The sequence below is a fragment of the Prionailurus bengalensis genome, chromosome A3 (genome assembly GCF_016509475.1).
Source record: "Prionailurus bengalensis isolate Pbe53 chromosome A3, Fcat_Pben_1.1_paternal_pri, whole genome shotgun sequence".
Taxonomy (NCBI): Eukaryota; Metazoa; Chordata; class Mammalia; order Carnivora; family Felidae; genus Prionailurus; species Prionailurus bengalensis.
The window spans coordinates 43,927,215-43,949,096 of NC_057354.1; the positions used below are offsets into that span (position 1 = coordinate 43,927,215).

Here is a 21,882-nt window from a genome sequence, read left to right on the forward strand (position 1 = left end):
CCATATTTCATTTTTTCTCATTGCCATGTAATATTCCATTGTGTATATAAACCACAATTTCTTTATCCATTCATCAGTTGATGGACATTTAGGCTCTTTCCATAATTTGGCTATTGTTGAGAGTGCTGCTATGAACATTGGTGTACAAGTGGCCCTATGCATCAGTGCTCCTGTATCCCTTGGATAAATTCCTAGCAGTGCTATTGCTGGGTCATAGGGTAGGTCTATTTTTAATTTTCTGAGGAACCTCCACACTGCTTTCCAGAGCGGCTGCACCAATTTGCATTCCCACCAACAGTGCAAGAGGGTTCCCGTTTCTCCACATCCTCTCCAGCATCTATAGTCTCCTGATTTGTTCATTTTGGCCACTCTGACTGGCGTGAGGTGATACCTGAGTGTGGTTTTGATTTGTATTTCCCTGATAAGGAGCGACGCTGAACATCTTTTCATGTGCCTGTTGGCCATCCGGATGTCTTCTTTAGAGAAGTGTCTATTCATGTTTTCTGCCCATTTCTTCACTGGGTTATTTGTTTTTCGGGTGTGGAGTTTGGTGAGCTCTTTATAGATTTTGGATACTAGCCCTTTGTCCGATATGTCATTTGCAAATATCTTTTCCCATTCCGTTGGTTGCCTTTTAGTTTTGTTGGTTGTTTCCTTTGCTGTGCAGAAGCTTTTTATCTTCATAAGGTCCCAGTAATTCACTTTTGCTTTTAATTCCCTTGCCTTTGGGGATGTGTCGAGTAAGAGATTGCTACGGCTGAGGTCAGAGAGGTCTTTTCCTGCTTTCTCCTCTAAGGTTTTGATGGTTTCCTGTCTCACATTTAGGTCCTTTATCCATTTTGAGTTTATTTTTGTGAATGGTGTGACAAAGTGGTCTAGTTTCAACCTTCTGCATGTTGCTGTCCAGTTCTCCCAGCACCATTTGTTAAAGAGGCTGTCTTTTTTCCATTGGATGTTCTTTCCTGCTTTGTCAAAGATGAGTTGGCCATACGTTTGTGGGTCTAGTTCTGGGGTTTCTATTCTATTCCATTGGTCTATGTGTCTGTTTTGGTGCCAATACCATGCTGTCTTGATGATGACAGCTTTGTAGTAGAGGCTAAAGTCTGGGATTGTGATGCCTCCTGCTTTGGTCTTCTTCTTCAAAATTCCTTTGGCTATTCGGGGCCTTTTGTGGTTCCATATGAATTTTAGGATTGCTTGTTCTAGTTTCGAGAAGAATGCTGGTGCAATTTTGATTGGGATTGCATTGAATGTGTAGATAGCTTTGGGTAGTATTGACATTTTGACAATATTTATTTTTCCAATCCATGAGCAGGGAATGTCTTTCCATTTCTTTAAATCTTCTTCAATTTCCTTCAGAAGCTTTCTATAGTTTTCAGCATACAGATCCTTTACATCTTTGGTTAGATTTATTCCTAGGTATTTTATGCTTCTTGGTGCAATTGTGAATGGGATCAGTTTCTTTATTTGTCTTTCTGTTGCTTCATTGTTAGTGTATAAGAATGCAACTGATTTCTGTACATTGATTTTGTATCCTGCAACTTTGCTGAATTCCTGTATCAGTTCTAGCAGACTTTTGGTGGAGTCTATCGGATTTTCCATGTATAATATCATGTCATCTGCAAAAAGCGAAAGCTTGACTTCATCTTTGCCAATTTTGATGCCTTTGATTTCCTTTTGTTGTCTGATTGCTGATGCTAGAACTTCCAGCACTATGTTAAACAGCAGCGGTGAGAGTGGGCATCCTTGTCGTGTTCCTGATCTCAGGGAAAAAGCTTTCAGTTTTTCCCCGTTGAGGATGATGTTAGCTGTGGGCTTTTCATAAATGGCTTTTATGATCTTTAAGTATGTTCCTTCTATCCCGACTTTCTCAAGGGTTTTTATTAAGAAAGGGTGCTGGATTTTGTCGAAGGCCTTTTCTGCATCGATTGACAGGATCATATGGTTCTTCTCTCTTTTTTTGTTAATGTGATGTATCACGTTGATTGATTTGCGAATGTTGAACCAGCCCTGCATCCCAGGAATGAATCCCACTTGATCATGGTGAATAATTCTTTTTATATGCCGTTGAATTCGATTTGCTAGTATCTTATTGAGAATTTTTGCATCCATATTCATCAGGGATATTGGCCTGTAGTTCTCTTTTTTTACTGGGTCTCTGTCTGGTTTAGGAATCAAAGTAATACTGGCTTCATAGAATGAGTCTGGAAGTTTTCCTTCCCTTTCTATTTCTTGGAATAGCTTGAGAAGGATAGGTATTATCTCTGCTTTAAACGTCTGGTAAAACTCCCCTGGGAAGCCATCTGGTCCTGGACTCTTATTTGTTGGGAGATTTTTGATAACTGATTCAATTTCTTCGCTGGTTATGGGTCTGTTCAAGCTTTCTATTTCCTCCTGATTGAGTTTTGGAAGCGTGTGGGTGTTCAGGAATTCGTCCATTTCTTCCAGGTTGTCCAATTTGTTGGCATATAAGTTTTCATAGTATTCCCTGATAATTGTTTGTATCTCTGAGGGATTGGTTGTAATCATTCCATTTTCATTCATGATTTTATCTATTTGGGTCATCTCCCTTTTCTTTTTGAGAAGCCTGGCTAGAGGTTTGTCAATTTTGTTTATTTTTTCAAAAAACCAACTCTTGGTTTCGTTGATCTGCTCTACAGTTTTTTTAGTTTCTATATTGTTTATTTCTGCTCTGATCTTTATTATTTCTCTTCTTCTGCTGGGCTTAGGCTGCCTTTGCTGTTCTGCTTCTAGTTCCTTTAGGTGTGCTGTTAGATTTTGTATTTGGGATTTTTCTTGTTTCTTGAGATAGGCCTGGATTGCAATGTATTTTCCTCTCAGGACTGCCTTTGCTGCGTCCCAAAGCGTTTGGATTGTTGTATTTTCATTTTCGTTTGTTTCCATATATTTTTTAATTTCTTCTCTAATTGCCTGGTTGACCCACTCATTCGTTAGTAGGGTGTTCTTTAACCTCCATGCTTTTGGAGGTTTTCCAGACTTTTTCCTGTGGTTGATTTCAAGCTTCATGGCATTGTGGTCTGAAAGTAAGCATGGTATAATTTCAATTCTTGTAAACTTATGAAGGGCTGTTTTGTGACCCAGTATATGATCTATCTTGGAGAATGTTCCATGTGCACTCGAGAAGAAAGTATATTCTGTTGCTTTGGGATGCAGAGTTCTAAATATATCTGTCAAGTCCATCTCATCCAATGTCTCATTCAGGGCCCTTGTTTCTTTATTGACCGTGTGTCTAGATGATCTATCCATTTCTGTAAGTGGTGTATTAAAGTCCCCTGCAATTACCACATTCTTATCAATAAGGTTGCTTATGTTTATGAGTAATTGTTTTATATATTTGGGGGCTCCGGTATTCGGTGCATAGACATTTATAATTGTTAGCTCTTCCTGATGGATAGACCCTGTAACTATTATATAATGTCCTTCTTCATCTCTTGTTACAGCCTTTAATTTAAAGTCTAGTTTGTCTGATATAAGTATGGCTACTCCAGCTTTCTTTTGGCTTCCAGTCGCATGATAAATAGTTCTCCATCCCCTCACTCTCAATCTAAAGGTGTCCTCAGGTCTAAAATGAGTCTCTTGTAGACAGCAAATAGATGGGTCTTGTTTTTTTATCCATTCTGATACCCTATGTCTTTTGGTTGGCGCATTTAATCCATTTACATTCAGTGTTATTATAGAAAGATACGGGTTTAGAGTCATTGTGATGTCTGTATGTTTTATGCTTATAGTGATGTCTCTGGGACTTTGTCTCACAGGGTCCCCCTTAGGATCTCTTGTAGGGCTGGTTTAGTGGTGACAAATTCCTTCAGTTTTTGTTTGTCTGGGAAGACCTTTATCTCTCCTTCTATTCTAAATGACAGACTTGCTGGATAAAGGATTCTTGGCTGCATATTTTTTCTGTCTAGCACCCTGAAAATCTCTTGCCAATTCTTTCTGGCCTGCCAAGTTTCAAAAGAGAGATCAGTCACGAGTCTTATAGGTCTCCCTTTATATGTGAGGGCACGTTTACCCCTTGCTGCTTTCAGAATTTTCTCTTTATCCTTGTATTTTGCCAGTTTCACTATGATATGTCGTGCAGAAGATCGATTCAAGTTACGTCTGAAGGGAGTTCTCTGTGCCTCTTGGATTTCAATGCCTTTTTCCTTCCCCAGTTCAGGGAAGTTCTCAGCTATGATTTCTTCAAGTACCCCTTCAGCACCTTTCCCTCTCTCTTCCTCCTCTGGGATACCAATTATGCGTATATTATTTCTTTTTAGTGTATCACTTAATTCTCTAATTTTCCCCTCATACTCCTGGATTTTTTTATCTCTCTTTTTCTCAGCTTCCTCTTTTTCCATAACTTTATCTTCTAGTTCACCTATTCTCTCCTCTGCCTCTTCAAGCCGAGCTGTGGTGGTTTCCATTTTGTTATGCATTTCGTTTAAAGCGTTTTTCAGCTCCTCGTGACTGTTCCTTAGTCCCTTGATCTCTGTAGCAAGAGATTCTCTGCTGTCCTGTATACTGTTTTCAAGCCCAGCGATTAATTTTATGACTATTATTCTAAATTCACTTTCTGTTATATTATTTAAATCCTTTTTGATCAGCTCATTAGCTGTTGTTATTTCCTGGAGATTCTTCTGAGGGGAGTTCTTCCGCTTGGTCATTTTGGATAGTCCCTGGCGTGGTGAGGACCTGCAGGGCACTTCCCCTGTGCTGTGGTGTATACCTGGAGTTGGTGGGCAGGGCCGCAGTCAGACCTGATGTCTGCCCCCAGCCCACCGCTGGGGCCACAGTCAGACTGGTGTGTGCCTTCTCTTCCCCTTTCCTAGGGGCGGGATTCACTGTGGGGTGGTGTGGCTCGTCTGGGCTACTTGCACCCTGCCAGGCTTGTGATGCTGGGGATCTGGCGTATTAGCTGGGGTGGGTAGGCAAGGTGCTCGGGGGCAGGAGGGGCAGGCTTAGATCGCTTCTCCTTAGGTGATCCACTTCAGGAGGGGCCCTGTGGCAGCGGGAGGGAGTCAGATCCGCTGCCGGAGGTTTGGCTCCGCAGAAGCGCAGAGTTGGGTGTTTGCGCGGAGCGAGGAAGTTCCCTGGCAGGAACCGGTTCCCTTTGGGATTTCGGCTGGGGGATGGGCGGGGGAAATGGCGCTGGCGAGCACCTTTGTTCCCCACCAAACTGAGCTCTGTTGTCAGGGGGCTCAGCAGCTCTCCCTCCCTTTGTCCTCCAGCCTTCCCGCTTTCCGAGCAGAGCTGTTAATTTCTGACCTCCCAGACGCTAAGTCGCGCTTGCTGTCGGAACACAGTCCGCCCGGCCCCTCCGCTTTTGCAAGCCAGACTAGGGGGCTCTGCTTGGCCGGCGAGCCGCCCCTCCGCCCCAGCTCCCTCCCGCCAGTCCGTGGAGCGCGCACCGCCTCGCCGCCCTTCCTACCCTCTTCCGTGGGCCTCTCGTCTGCGTTTGGCTCCGGCGACTCTGTTCTGCTAATCCTCTGGCGGTTTTCTGGGTTATTTAGGCAGGTGTAGATGGAATCTAAGTGATCAGCAGGACGTGCGGTGAGCCCAGCGTCCTCCTAAGCCGCCATCTTGCCGCAACTCCCTTCATGATTTTTTAGATAACATTGTCTTTTTTCTTGGTTTATTGTAAGAATACAGTGTATAATATGTATAACATACAGAAAATGTGTTGTTTATGTCATCAATAAAGTTTTGGCCAGCAGTACACTATTAGTAGTTAAGTTTTTGGGGAATCAAAAGTTATATGGACTTTTACTGTGTAGGGGTTGGCGTCTCTAACCTCCATGTTGTTCAAGGGTCAAAAAGAACTAACCAGAGAGGGGACACAGTAGTGGGGGAAGCAAACTCAAGGGCACAGTGTTTTGAAACGAGTAGATGTGTTTTCCTTTTCCCTGTAAATCAAGCTCACTGCAGCTGTGTCATCATCATGGCCCTAGGGAGGAGGCAGGGAGAGGGTGAGTGCAGGAGAATGATGTAGAGGGGCCCTGTCTGGTAGGAGGGAAGGTGAAGGAGAGCTTCAGTTTAGGAGACATAGTGGGAGAGAGAAAAGGGACATATGGAGGAGAAGCCCAAGGCCGCACTTGGTGTTCTGGCTCCAGGCTAGAGTCCTTGGGGTGGTGGTTAGGTTGATGGGAGAGCTGGAGGCCTGCGGTCCTGGTGCTCTGGTCCCTGGTGGGAATTCTGGAAGGAGACTGCTGTGTAGGATGGCTGCAGGTCTCTACGAGACTGCTGCAGCTGAGTAGAAGGGGCAGCAAGACATGGTTAGGCATCAGGATGCAGCAGGAGCTAGTAGAGGGTCTCACCTGCCTTGTGAGGTGTGCAGAAGAGAGGTTTGTGGGGGTTCATTGGGCTGGCCATAGGTCCTATTAGAAGGGGTGAGGTGAGCCTGCCCCAGAGGCCGAGAGAGGCCAATGTGCCCAGAAAGCCAGGAGGGTCATGACCTCAGCTCTTCATAGCACTGAGTCTTTGCAGGTCTCAGCCACGATCTCCATGTGGTTCCCAGGGTAAGGCGTGAGGGGTCTGTAGTGCTAGTGAGAGCTGAATTGAGGTCAGGTCAGACAGAGGTGGGGGCTCTGGCCCCTGAGCAATCAGGTGCTGCTCAGTGGTGTGCCCCAGGGCTCAGCACCAGGTGCTGAACCACACCAGCCACCAAGGCACAAAGACCACTTGAGGACTCAGCTGTTCCAACACCCAGGCGAGCAGAATTACTGTGCGTTCAAGATTTCCCCTGCTGCTACTCAGTGGGATGGAGACTTGTGAGGACATTTAGATGGGCCCATGAAAATACAGAAGCCGTGTTTTCTTTGCATATTTAGCATATTTAGCACTGTAGCACTGTCTGGGTTTTTGACTGAGTTCATGAGGAAAACCATTTGCTTATTGTCAGTTTAAGGTGGATGTCCAGTTGGAATTCAAACCAGAGATGACAGCAGAGGCTGGGTGGCTGGTGCTGACATCCAGGTATGGACAGATGTGAGGAATCCTCTGAGGCACCTCTGCTGCAGCCAGCCAAGGATCAGGGAGGAGCTGGGGCACCCACCCCTCTCCTGCACCTTTCTGGGATTATAGACATGTACTCAGATTTGAAGACCCTAAAGGGGGCCAGGAGTAAATGACAGATGGTCTTCCAGTTATGTATTTGGGGTTTTTGTTGCCCATGGGCTTTTGTTGCCCCATCTGCTGAAATTTGTCATCCCAGTAGACCCCCAAAATCACCACCAAATATTCAGATATCTGTAAGAGCTGAATTAAGTAGTGACAGAAGGTGACCTTGGCATTGACTGTGCTCCACAGAAAGACAGCAAGCCCCACCCCTGCCTCTGTGAGGGGAGCTGCAGTTTTCATTTGCTTTTCTTTACAAACAGGAAGAGCCCTAAGGAGCCTCACAGGACCTAAGGGAGCAGCTTGGAGTTTCCAAGGCATGAGAGAGAAAGAAAAGGCAGAAGAAAGTGGAGTGAGAAGTTGCATGAGCTTGGGCATATTTTTCTTTGAAAATGAGAAACCTTTAGAGGATACTCCCAGGGTGTTGACATTTCTGTCACATTGCAGATGTTTCTTATTTTATCAAATGAACATGGAAGTGCTAAAGTGCACCTCTGTTTTTGTCCTCTGCCTCATTCCTTCAGGCTCACTCACCTTGCTGGGAGGGCTCAAGGTTTTCTGTGAGGCTGCACCTCCCATTTCCCCCTGTGCTAGCTATGGCAGCCTCTCTGTGGGACCATGTGCTCTCTGCCTTTGATTGCAAGGGCGAGTATTGCCTCATTTGCATATTTATTTGGCTGCTGTCATTAGGGTGTGAGAGGAGCGTGCTCCTGAGCAGCACCCCACATTTCTGTCCTCAAATGTCAACGCACTTGAAACCAAGCAAGGAAAGTGTTTTGGAAACTGCCATCTGTTTGCTTTTTCAACTTGACCTTTGTCTGAATAATAAGACATATCTGGCTGAGCACATTTCTTCCTAATGAGCTAGAGCAGGGTGTGTGTGTGTGTGTGTGTGTGTGTGTGTGTGTGTGGTGTGTGTGTGTGTTCTGTTAAAGGATAGTCATGTTTTCACTGTGTTTTTCCCCTGTAGAAGGTAGAATCTCTTTCATTTCCAAGCTTTCATTTTGCTTCCTGTGTCAACGTGTGGTGGTGTTTCATGTATAAAACTAACTATGCCTCTGACGTGCTGTTTCTATTTTTTTTTTAATTAAAAAATTTGTAGTGGTTGCCCTAGAGTTTGCAGTACACATTTTTTTTAACTTGTTTTATTTTTTATTTTTTAAAAATTTACATCCAAGTTAGTTAGCATATAGTGCAACAATGATTTCAGGAGTAGATTCCTTAGTGCCCCTTGCCCATTTAGCCCATCCCCCCTCCCTCAACCCCTCCAGCAACCCTCAGTTTGTTCTCCATATTTATGAGTCTCTTCTGTTTTGTCCCCCTCCCTGTTTTTATATTATTTTTGTTTCCCTTCCCTTTTGTTCATCTGTTTTGTCTCTTAAAGTCTTCATATGAGTGAAGTCACATGATTTTTGTCTTTCTCTGACTAATTTCACTTAGCATAATACCCTCCAGTTCCATCCATGTAGTTGCAAATGACAAGATTTCATTCTTTTTGATTGCTGAGTAATACTCCATTGTGTATATATACCACATCTTCTTTATCCATTCACCCATTGATGGATATTTGGGCTCTTTCCATACTTTGGCTATTGTTGATAGTGCTGCTATAAACATAGGAGTGCATGTGTCCCTTCGAAACAGCACACCTGTATCCCTTGGATAATGCCTACTAGTGCAATCGCTGGGTCGTAGGGTAGTTCTATTTTTAGTTTTTTGAGGAACCTCCATACTGTTTTCCAGAGTGGCTGCACCAGCTTGCATTCCCATGCAGTTTTAACCTAAGTCCACCTTCAGATGACCTGTACAGCTTCACGTGTATCACATGTTATCACATGCTAATAACAGCGTCCCCACTTCCTCCCTCCCCCTTACCCCTTTCCCTCAGCTTCTTTCAGGGATTTCTCTCTCTCTCTCTCTCTCTTTTTTTTTTTCCAGTTTGGGATGTTCTTACCCATTATTATGTCAAACACTCTGTTCTCTCTCTCTCTTCCTGATATTCCAATTATATGTATATTATACCTTTTGTAATTGCCCCATGTCCTGGTTGGTCAATTCCCTTTTTCCTCCATTCTTTTTTTGTTTTTTTTTTTGAAAGTTATTTATATTGAGTGTGTGTGTGTGTGTGTGTACGTGCACATGAGTGAGCAGGAGAGGGGCAGAGAAAGAGAATCCCAAGTAGATTCCATGCTATCAGTGCAGAGCCTGACATGGGGCTTGACCCCATTAAACAAAATCAAGAGTTAGATGCTTAACCAACTGAGGCACCCATGCCCCCCTACCTCCTTTTCCAATTCTGTTCTTTTCTCTCTTTGCATTTCAGTAGTTGGGAAGTTTATATTGACGTATTTTCAAGCCCACTGATTCTTCCTTTGGCTATGTCCAGTCTACTGATGAGCCCATCAAAGGCATTCTTCTTTTCTGTTATGGTGTTTTTTATTTTTAGCATTTCCATCTCTCTGCTGTATTACCCATCTGTTCTTGTATATTGTCTACTTTGCCTATTAGAGCCCTTAACATATTAATCATAGTTGTTTTTCTTTGATAATTCCAACATCTGTATCACATCTGAGTCTCACTCTGATGACTGCTTTGACTTTTCTGAGCTTCTTGAACTGGTAAATGTTTCTTTCAATACGTTTGGGAAATTTTAAGCAGTGTTTCGTCAAAGATTATTTTCTGCCCCGTTCTCTTTCTTCTAACCTAGAGGAGGTTACTGTTTCCATTGCTATTCTGGCCACTGCTATACATGAGGCTGAACTGCTTCCTCACTGATGCACAGTAGGCACATTATGTTTCTTTACCAGCAGTAGAATTGGATTTTCTGCATACCTAGCTTCTGCCTCAGTTTCATTTATTGGAAAATAAATTGGCAAGAAGCTGGCCACAGTTAGTGATTCTGTTTTTTGCTGAAGTGTTGAGCTAAGCTTACAGATAACGTAGAAATATGCCATCTGATGCAGTAGGTACTACCTATGTATGGATACTTAAGTGTAAATTAATTAAAATTAAGCAAAATTTAAAATTCATTTCCTTAGTCACAGTAGCCACATTTTAAGTGCCCAGTAGCCACATCTGGCTAGTGGTTGCTATCTTGGATGGTGCTGAGGTAGAACAACCCTGTCATTGCAGAAAGTTCAGTTGGATAAGTGAAAATTCTGAACCACTGCCAGTTCTGTAAGACAGGCATGATTAATACGTACAAATATATGTGAGAAATAGGGTAGAAGTTAAGCCCAAATTAAAAACTAATTTCTTTTGGGAGTTTCTTCCTTTAGTACACCACACCAAGGTTTCCTGTCTTAATGGGGAAATCAGATCACTGGCCCCTTATACACATCACCAGGTCAGGACCATCAGCCTCGAGTAAAGGCAGAGATTCTTCACCTTGACAGTTCAGTGCAGGCTCACTGGAATCGCAATAAATGCTAGGTCAGAGTGAATCCTTCTCTGATAACATGGACTTCTCAGCGACCCATGTTTTCTCATAGAACAGCCTTTCTTTTCTAGGTAAGTGAATTCAGATTGGATTCCTAGCTGTGGCCTGAAATAAATATATAAAATCTGGGTTCTTTTGACAGTGGTTTGGAGAGCAGGTCCGTGGTCTGTGTATCTTAACTCGAGCACTTACATCTGTGGTTGCTCGAATGGCCTACAGCCAGAAGCAGATCGGCTGGAAATCAGCATCTTTGAGAGACTCGAACAGGCTGTTGAGGAATTCCTTGCTTCTGGTGCTGGATTATCCCCCACTGCCCCCAGTGTTTGCAGGCAATAAAAGAGAACCATTCCAGAAGCTTCTTTCCACAAGGTTATGAAATTATGGTGCTGTTATCTCAGGTGCTTACTACTGCCTGTTGCCTCCAGCCTGCGGGTCATGTCTGCCCTGAGATAGCTCACCTGACTCACAGGGAGTAGATGTCGTCCTCTGTTGAGCTCTCATAGGGAGGCACCTTACCCTTCCTCCAGGGTTTCTAAATTTTGACACCCTCTTGTGCAGAATTGTGTGTTTGTCAGTTTGCACATGACTTCCACTCAGTGCTTCTGATGTGGCAGGTGGACCTCACAGATAGCTCCTCCCCACCTCCCTTTTCATACGTCTAGCTGTGTGAGTGTTATCTCTAGCCACTCCCACTTGACAGCCAGCAACCTGGCCTCTAGGTTTTTCCTTGGTCATGTTTAAGAAAATGAGAAGGAGCATTTGTTAAAAGTGAGATCGAAAGTAAAAGTGGCATCTATTTGACCAATCCATGTATCGTGAGGGGCAGGGGGCAGTGTCTTTCAGGTGGGACAGTGTCTACTGCTTGGCCAGAAGGCTCTTGCATGCAGTTTGGGATCTCATCACTCAGAATATTAATGTTGATGTTATGACTAGGTGCACCTGTTGGGTATTCCAGTATTAGAACAGTTAATTCTTGAAGGAATTCTTAGTTCAGATCTTCAGGGTCAGTGCTTAATGTAGTCCCTAGGCCTAAGTGGTTTACTTTAAACTTTGAGAACCCCTGGCATGAAACCTCTCAGGATCCTTTCTAGTTCTGTGATTCTCTGGTAGGGAACTAGAATTTCTAAATTGTCTTCCTCGTAAAATTTCTTTTGAAAGCCATTTTGTATTATAGAACTAATGCTCATTCATCACAGAAAATTTTTTAAAATTCCAGAATGCTCAAAGAAAATAAAAGTCACCCGCCATCTCATCAAAGATAATCATTATTAACATAATGCTTTTATAACATTTTCTCTAATCAGATAATTCTGTATCTTTCTCTAATTTTACATACTTAAAGATAGACTGTATATATAATGCCACTGCTTTCATCATCTAATGGAATATTGTGAACATTATCATTATGTAAACCTTATCATTTCCATCTGCACATCAAACATTGGAAGCATAAATTTATTATCTCAAAGCTTTAAAACATCTAGGATATTTATCTGAAGTAATTGTAAAAGAATAATATATTAAAGCAGGGTCCCAAAGCTCATTTTAAGTTCAAAACAAAGGTTTTAATCTGCACCAAGATGAAGTTCCCCAAGGGTCAATGTGAGATCCAGTTTCAGGATTTCAGTTATTACTATTGCAGATGAGGAAAGAGGCTTCAATACACCCAGGTGCCTATGTTTGGGTTACTATCTTGATTAAAATATAGGAGCAAATGGACTGCTTTTCTTGACTTAAAAATAGAACTAAATATGGTCCCCAGGAATTATATTGTATAATCCCTATTCCCTTGTGGTCTTTGAGATCTCTTAGAAATAGTGCAACACTATGACTGGTGGGTTTTAGAGCGTGAGGGTAGGCCTTGGGGGAAATTTTAGTTCCTTGTGTGGGTCTAGAGAACTGAAGAACATAGCTGAAGTTATAATTAGCCTTTCTGGTGTGGGCCCGTGGACCTCCATGTCAAGCTGGGCGCAGGAATGGAAGGCTGTTAATTCTATTGAGGCATCTGCTCATAATACAACCCTTTGTTAAGAATGTGACCTGTGCTGAGTGTACCCAGAAGCATATTCACAGATGTGGTATCACTGTGCAACCCACTATTACCAGAATCTTCTGCTTTTACCAAAGTTCATCCAATTAGAATTTAGATCTGAGAGAATAGAAACTGCTGTGTTAAGTTTGGGGTTTAAACTCTTGGTTGACAATTGCCTGCTTCATAGATCTTGGCAAGACCGGCTGGTTTTTGTTGTAGCCTCAGAATTACAGAAGAAAACTTGAGGCACTTGGAGATTTTATACTGAAGAGCCTACCATTATCCTTTGAGCAGCATTAAAAATATCCCAAAAGCAAGTGTTTAGCTTATTCCCTGTCTCTGTGCTTTATTTAGGTTCCTCTCTGCCTCCCTCATTATTAAAAGGATTTGGAAATAAGGTTTTGTATCTTTTTTCAAAGAATTTGTCCATTTCATCTGTGTTGTCTAATTTGTGGGAATTACGCCGTGGTATGTCCTTTTTTATCCTTTTAATGTCTATAAAACATGTAGTGATGTTGCCTCTTTGATTCCTGATATTCATAATTTATGCCTTCTTTTTTCTTGGTAAGAGGTTTATCAGGTTTATTGATCTTTCCTTTTTTTTTTTTGTTTTTGCTTGAAATTTCATTAGTTTCTATTCTTTATTGCCTTGGGTTTACTCTTTTATTCTTTTAGTTTCTTATGGTGGAAACTCAGATTATTGATGTGACATCTTCTTTTCTAAGATAGCCATTGAATGCTATGAATTTCCCTCTAAGTACTGCCTTAGGGAGTATCACAGATTGTGATATGTTGCATTTTCATTCACAGTCACGTTTTAACCTATTTTCTAATTTGCCTTGTGATTTCTCTGATCAAAGGCCATTTAGAAGTGAGTTAATTCCCAGATATTTAGTGTCTTTCTGAGCTCTAAGAATGAGGTTCTAATAAATTGGAGACTTTGATGAGGTGTTTGGATTTATATGTGACAGCTTGGCAGATTTTTCGTAGTAAAGTGAAACTCTGTCATGCTGTTGTCATTTATGGACTGAAAGGGTATCTTCAGCTATTTTCTTTATGCTTGGTCATATTTTTAAAATAGGATTTGAAGGCAAATTTGAAGGCACCTTTTCCTGTAATGTGTCTTATCTTTGTTCTTTTTAGTGCATTATCATCAGGTGGAACTGGATCCTGAAAAATTCATGGAAGATGCTAAGTACCTACACTGCTTTAAGAATTTGGAACTGAATCATGAAAAGGAAGACAGAAACAAGAAATAGGGAACCTGAGTAGCCCTGCAAAAACAAAGCAGAATGAAACCAAACACCACCACCAAAGGAACGTTACCATTCTCTGTTGTTGCTGTGGTCTGACGGAAAGGTGGGTGCCGGCGGTGCAGGGGAGCACACCCCGTGCGTATTGCAACAGGACAGACACCCATGCTCCCCCCACAGAAAGACTTTGCTGGTTCCTGTGAGTTCTTGGCTTGCTTTTGGAACAGGCTGGTCCAGCGTTATTTGTCACCGAGTCCTCCTTTCACACTGTGGTGTATTTCTGCGTGTCCATGATGGGTCGCAACTGCAATTCATGCTGTCCATGCTCTTCCCAACACCGCCTTAGCCAGGGCCCGTGTTAAGGTGTACAGAGAACAGACTTTAGTGATAATGTATTGTGTAAGACCTTTGCATCTTGTAAATTTTCTCATTTTTCTAAAAAGAAATAATAAAATTCCAAACCTCAACAAACCACTTTATTATTAAACAAATCCTGCTGTGTTTCTGCTTAATGATTTTATCTGTAGACATACAATGTGTCTGACCCCACTCTGTGCATATTATTTTTAAATAACCCTGTCCCAAGAGGTGTTCCCTGAGTGGCCCACACAGGCCTCTGATTCCATGGTGAGAGCCTATCAGTGGCAGTTTGTAGTTGATGACATTTTACTCCAACATGGGAAGGGAAAAGAATGGCCAAATGACGGAGACTAAGTGTGGCTGCAATCTCTCATTTATCCAGCATTGGGAGGTGGAGAAAGGCCACAGCATGTTGGACCACACAGATGCCCCTTTTCCAGGAGCTGAATGGTTGTCCATATATCCAACCCGTATTCTCACAGTTCTGTGAAGAAGAAACTGTATTCTGCCAAAGAGTTTCTCAGCTAATTTTACTGTTATTAGTGGCACAGCTGTACTGGTCGTTTTTAGACATTATATGATGTTAGCAGTTACATATATATTATTATATGGAATATATATTTATATGACATCTATAGTATTTTAATGCTTATACAGAGTTATCCTCTTTTGAAATACTTCTTGCCCAACTGTAAAGGAGACATCTTTATTTGGCACTTTTGTAATGCTGAAATTCTATCTGTGACCTTTATAACTGAGCCTGTCTAATCTGACCCAGTTGTCTACTTCAAAGAAAAACATAGTTAGAAAATGGAAACGAAAGTTAGGAAAAGAAAGCTCAAATTACACCTCTAATATGCATTCAAGTACAAGGATATGGAATTGAAAAGGGGTTTGCCAGACTGCCTTTCTCCGAACCAATACAGGTGGTCTGGGATAATCCATGATAGCAATAAACTCTGGATTTGAAATCATTACATTCCAGATGCAGATCCCTGGTCAGGGATGGGATGCCCAGTTGGATGGGCAGTGAGGTCCAAGAAGCTCTCCTGTTTGAATTATCTACATAGGCTTTTACAGAATGAATTAAAATTCACTTTAAAGTTACTCCAAACTACAGTTTTGTAAACTTGGCTTAGGGTCATGGACTTGCTGAACACATTTGTCAGACATTTCTCTGCCACAACATTTTATCACCACCAATTAATGCTTGCTGAACAGCTGCAACCTGTCCTTGTGCTAATGGGGAATGAGGATGACATAGAATAGCTAATGTACTTGACGTCTGGACGGTGGGAAAATGATAAAGACCCTCGGAGCCCACAGTTCAGTTCCTGGATCTCATTTTAAAGGGACGTAGACAAATTGGGGCATAAGCAGAGTCATGTGGGTCATTTGCTGAAAACCATAAAGGAAGAAGGACTGAAGGGGAGAAACAAAACTCTGAATATTTGAAAGATACGAACAAGATACTTGGGTCAGGAACAAAATAGGAGTAATAAGTATAAGTTGCATTAACATAGATGCTGGCTTGATACAAGGTAACGCTTTCCAACATGATTTAAAAGTAGATGGCAATGTCAGGACCGTTCAGCATTTGGGCAGAAGTTCTGAGCCTACTTACATATGGCGAGAATTTTAATTAATTAAAAAATCTTTCCTCCCTGATAGTATGTAGTGATTGTCAGAACCTGTAGGTAGCACTGGATTGGAGGAAGCTTTTCCCTTATCCTGAAGTCCACTTTAAGCTCCTAGAAACAGAAGCAGCAGCATGTACACTAAAGACTGGCTCCATAGGGTCTAACCACAGGCCAAGGTTGTGCAAAACAACAACAACAAAAACGCCCGAAAGCTCAGGATGAATCCCCATGAAACCCACAGCTGCATCCAAAAAGAAGTTAATCCTGCCTTCCCCCTCCCCTTCGCTCTGTTTCTGAAGGTCATTTCTAACCCTTACTGTGGGACTCATGGCTAAAATTAGATTTGGGGTCCAGTTCCTCTTGTGGAGTATAAAACTCAGTCTTTACACCCTCCTAACATCTCCTCCTGTTTTCTGCTTATTTTTAAGCTTGCTCTTTGTGGTCCATTAACACATCATTTGAATGGGGATGGGAGAGGAGAATCGTCCCTTGTATGGCTTCTCTGAGAAGGCTTGGCAGACTGCAGGCCTGTACTTTAAACAGAACACTGTCTGATAACACTGGGTAGCAGGGTCCGTTTCATCTTGCCTTTCATGGGTTACTTGATAGGAGACCAAGCTCTTGGGAGACACACAGCATAGACCAAAGAAAGGCATGTCCTGGGGCTGGACATAGCATCCCCTCATGGTTGGTGGTCCTTAGGAAGGCATTTTCTCTACCAAGTTGCATCCTGCAGAGATGGGTGCACACTGGCAGATGGAGAAAGCGCTATTACATTGAGTTGATCATAGGGAACAAACATTCCGCAAACACACTGTTTCCTCTGACATGCTGCCGTTATAGTCACTCCCAAACCAGGGAGGTGACCTTTTCTGTCCAACTGGTTTATCAGAGTTCTTGCCCTTTTTCAGCCAGGCACTGACAGAATTCTTGATTTGCAATTCATTACTGATTTGGCTCTTTTAGGAGTAGAGTTAACCTCATTTTAGAAGACATGGAATAATATCAGAGGTAGAGCCTCCCGTTGATCATATGCAGGAAGAAGATGGAAAATCACGATTTTGAGGCAGGTCTGCCTCTCACTGCTGCTGCTGCTAATGTCTTTGTCCTCTTCTGGGGTGCCGACGCGTGCATGAAATTTCTAGAGGTCTGGAAAACAAAACCTTAAATTCCCATCACCAAAGTATCTATTAGTGATGGTATTTTAGATTTATTAAACAATTTTTGATAACATAGTTCATATATGTAGCGGCCCTTGAAATAACTCTGCTTGTTTTTGAATCTTCCCCAAGGTTTGGTGCATGAGAGGCTCCGTCATCAAGCAGGAAACGTGCTGAGGTGTCTGTTGAAAGAGATTCCACCGTTGTCCTATAGCAGGGGTGGGCTCAGACCAGGCCTGGGTCTAAGGTGGCCATCTCCCAAAGGGAGCTGAGGTCTGGGGGATGGGGTGGAGTTGGCCAACTGAAAGGGGCACGCCATGGAGGAGGGCAAACCATCAGGTGCAGTGGAGGGGGGCTCAAGCAGGCCGGTGGGGCTGGATTCAGGGAGACAGGAGGCATGTGGAGGGACATGGACAGACACAGGTGGGGAGCAGGGACAGGACCCGCAGAGGTCTGGTAAGTTGTGATTATGTACTTAGGCTTCATCCGTCTCCCTCTTTCTCCAGGCTGACTTGTTCTAGTTCCTCTGCAGTTTCTCACGTGGCACAGCTTTGACAGTGACCTGCCTGGAGGACTGGGTGCAGCTCTGCTGGTGTGGGGTGACCAAGGCCACTGGACAGTAGTGTGGAGGTCTCAACAGGCCAAGGGGTGGCCCAGACTTGGAGTTCCATCCTGGCTGTGCAGTGGACGTGCCCCATGATCTCGGCACAGCGTACATGTTCTTTCAGCTCTCTGAACTTCATCCTCTTCCCGTGTGTCTGGGGCATGGTTAGGGTTAAATAAGATGTACACAAGGCGTTGGGCATGGTGCCTTATGGCGGCACACACTTGGGATGCCGGGCCACATCCCTGTGATAATGCATCTCATTGTGACTGAAGCTGCTTTCTTTCAGTGGCTTGCATCACGTCTCTGGCTCTCACCAAGCCTTCAAGTAACTAAAATCTTGCTGTTGTTGTTGTTGTTTTTAAAATTTTTTAAGTTTATTTATTTTGAGAGAGAGAGAGAGAGAGAGAGCACACGCAAGTGAGGGAGGGGCAGAGAGAAGGAGAGACAGAATCCCAAGCAGGCTCTGCACCATCAGCACAGAGCCCAGTGAGGGGCTTGAACTCACAAACTGTGAGATCATGACCTAAGCCAAGATCAAGAGTTGGATGCTTAATCAACTGCACCACCCAGGTGCCCCAAACCCATTTCTTTTTTTTAATTTTTGTTTTTGCTTTTGTTTTTTTAACTAAATTCCCATAGCCACTGTCTGGCCTGTGAGGAACCCACATGAAGAACTGAATTCTGTTCCTATTGGGCTAGGCTGTGGAAATATTTCAAATGGTATGCTGGCTATTTCTCCCAGCTTTGTGTCATCTTCAGAGCTATTTTCTGTGTTTTTGTCCAAGTCTAGGCTAACCCCGATGCACGGGATAGAGTCGGCCCTTCATTGGAAACCTTCTTTCAGGTCAGTAGCTGCATTATTTATATTCCCATTCAACCCCCGTTCCTCCATCCCATGTCACCCTTTTCTGCGGACATCATGCTACACTGTTTTCACAGTATTTTGGTGGTTAACCCAGTAATCCTGTCAGAAAAAATATTAGTACCATACAGCACGTTACTTGTGAACTCATGCTGGCTTCTAGCGTTCCCTGTGTTCTTTACCACAGGCTCACAGACCATCTGCTTCATCATTGATTCTAGAATGTTTTCAGGAATCTGCATCTCACTGGCCCGTGTGCTCTGCCTGGAATCTGTCTTTTGAAACTGGGATTTTTGACATTTTTGGTCTTCTCTCCCCTCTTTTCAGAAGACTATTTTTCAGAGTTACAAGTAGTACGTCTGTTCCATGATCAATTCTGTAGGTTATTTCAGGACTTCTGAAACTTCAGTTCACTCAGAGACCCTAGTAAGTCTGTCTCTTCCCCCACCATGGGCTTCAAGTCCCCTTTTATGATATTTCTTTTCCTTTTTGAAGTTTGAAACATTTGCCATACAGTACTAGATAAAATCACTACCTTAACTTGAGCGTGTGTTTGGGACTGAAAGCTATTCTAAGTCCTTTATGTATATCAACACTTGAAATCCCCACAGCCCTTTTGTTGTTCCCATTTTGCAGCTGAGGCAACTGAGACTTAGAGAAGTGAGCTGTCAAGAGCTGCGAAGGGCTTGAGATCTTGCCCTGTTGACACAGTAGCCAGCTGGCCTGCCACACAAAGTCTCCTGGGTGCCGGCAGCACACAGGAGGCCCCAGTCCAAGACAGGGCTGAGCTTTGTTGCTCACAGCACTAGTGGGAGCTCGTGTCAGCATTTGTGCCAACTCTCTGCACCCCAGCTTCCATAGATGACACCAAGGAGGGCCAGGTGACGCCTCACACACAGCGGGTTATGCTACAGAAGAACCCAGAAAACCCAAATCTTTTATGATGCCTGACCTTTGCTCTGGAGAGAGATACACTCCCTCTCTTCCAAGGCTGTTTGTTACTTAAATATCCTCAGAAATATAGTCAAGCAAAGACAGTCAACACCTGTGCTCACAAGATGTACAGAGACACCAGAGACCATGAGTGTCATCACCCCATAGGAACCTAACCCAGATCAGTCCGTTAGCAGGTAGTGGAGTCAGGGTTCAAAGCCAGGCTGGCAGGCCCCAATGGACGGCCACTGCCATGACAACATGAAGGTGCCCTCCTCACACGCCGTTCTCATCGCCTGACATCGTTCTCATCCCTCCTTTCCTTACCACTCATTCCATCCATGCCGCGTCACTTCGCGATGTCTGTGTCCAGAACCCCTCTCTGCTCTTCCCTGAGGCTGACCATGTGTGCTTACTTCCAGCTTCCTGTCAAGTTCGGACCAGGGGAGGCATCAGCAGATGCTCTGAGGACTGAGAGAATGAAGGCTTGGTGTGGGTTTCCTGGCTCCTTCCCTCCATGAAGGCCAAGGCTGCAACCCTTCCAGGCAGCCATCTCCCACAGCTCCCCCTGCCTTCCCCATGCCACAGCCTGCTGCCGTGGCCCAGCCGCCCTGTCTCAGGGTTTCCTTCTCTGTGAAATGTGCAGCCCCCTCAACTGTGCCTGTGTGTTGAGATTGAAGCCACAGGGCTGTTGCCAGCTCAGGGTTAATTTCTTTGAAAAATTGTGGGGATTTTTCTCTCCTATTCCTTCCTATGTCACGTACATTGTGTAATGGTTTTACCTGAGCCCCCTTTCCTCTTTTGCTTTGAAGTCCCCAGTCAAGGTCCTGCATTTCAAGTGTCCGCTGCCCTGGTGTTGCAGACCAGAGAAGGCCTGGACCTTCTTCCTCTTCTAAAACTCACCTTATTATTTTTTTTTTTTAATGTTTATTTTTAAGAGAGAGAGAGTGTGAGTGGGTGAGGGGCAGAGAGAGAGGGAGACTCCAGGCTCCAAGCTGTCAACACAGAGCTCAACATGGGGCTAAAACTCATGAACTGTGAAATCATGACCTGAGCAAAGTCAGATGCTTAACCAACTGAGCCACCCAGGTGCCCCTACAACTCACTTAAAGGAAGAGATGGTAACACCCCATGTGTCCCTAGGTCTCTTGGTTTCTACCCAAATATCAGAACTTTTAGACTTGCACTGTCTAATTTAGTAGCCACCTAGTTACATATCACTAAATTAATTAAAATTAAATAAATTTAGAGGTGTCTGGGTGGCTCAGTCTGAGCATCTGACTCTTGATTTCGGCTCAGTCCCACGTGGGGCTCTCTGCTAAGCGTGGAGCCTGCTTAAGATTCTGTCTCTCCCTCTGCCCCACTCATGTGCTCTCTCTCTTTCTAAAATTAAAAATAAAATAAAAATGCCACATTTTATTTATCCATGTGTTCATCAACAGACACGTAGCTTGTTTTCATATCATAACTGTTGTGAATTATGCTGCAATGAATATGGGAATGTTGGTGTGTCTTTAAGATACTGATTTTGTTTCCATCGCTTATATACCCAGAAGTATGATTGATGGATCATGTGGTAGTTTTATTTTTAATGTTTTGAGGAGCCTCCATACTGTTTTCTGTAATGGCTGCACCAATTTACATCCCCATGGACAGTGAACAAGGGTTCCCTTTTCTCCACATCCTCACCAGCACTTGCTATCTCTTGTCTTTTTGATATTAGCTACCCTCACAGTGATATCTCATTGTAATTTTGATTTGCGTTTCTCTGATGACTAGCGATGTTGAGCCTCTTTTCATGTGCCTGTTGGCCATTTGTATATTTTCTTTAGAGAAATGTCCATTCAGCTCCCCTGCCCATAAATAAGGTTGTTAGTATTGTTATCATCATAATAATCATTATCCTCATCATCATTTTTGCTATTTTTTTTGACATGTATAAAGTTCTTTATGTTTTGGATTTAACTGCTTATCACATATATAGTTTACAAACATTTTCTTCTATAAGTTTGCCTTTTCATTTTGGTAACTGTTTCTTTTGCTGTGCAGAATCTTTATAGTCACTGATTTAGTCCCACTTGTTTTTGTTTTTGTTGTTTGTGATTTTGGAGAAATCATTGCCAAGGTCAAGAAAGTTTTTTTCCTGTGTTTTATGCTAGGAGTTGTTTTTCTTTTCAATTTTTTTTGATGTTTGTTTATTTTTTTTTCAACGTTTATTTATTTTTGGGACAGAGAGAGACAGAGCATGAACGGGGGAGGGGCAGAGAGAGAGGGAGACACAGAATCGGAAACAGGCTCCAGGCTCTGAGCCATCAGCCCAGAGCCTGACGCGGGGCTCGAACTCATGGACTGCGAGATCGTGACCTGGCTGAAGTCAGACGCTTAACCGACTGCGCCACCCAGGCGCCCCATGTTTGTTTATTTTTGAGAGAGAGAAAGAGAGACAGAGCATGAATGGGGGAGGGGCAGAGAGAAAGAGGGAG

At 43.3% G+C, this 21,882-nt stretch overlaps 1 protein-coding gene across 2 annotated transcripts in view; it reads left to right on the plus strand.

Moving 5' to 3' along the window:
* Positions 1–14,328, plus strand: part of DTD1 (D-aminoacyl-tRNA deacylase 1) — a 211,408-nt gene extending 197,080 nt beyond the window's left edge. For both annotated transcript variants that reach the window (XR_006300877.1, XM_043602971.1), the window contains one exon: positions 13,728–14,328. The gene's annotated coding sequence lies outside the window, so the exon portion shown is untranslated. The remainder of the gene's footprint in view (positions 1–13,727) is intronic.
* Positions 14,329–21,882: the final 7,554 nt, after the last annotated feature.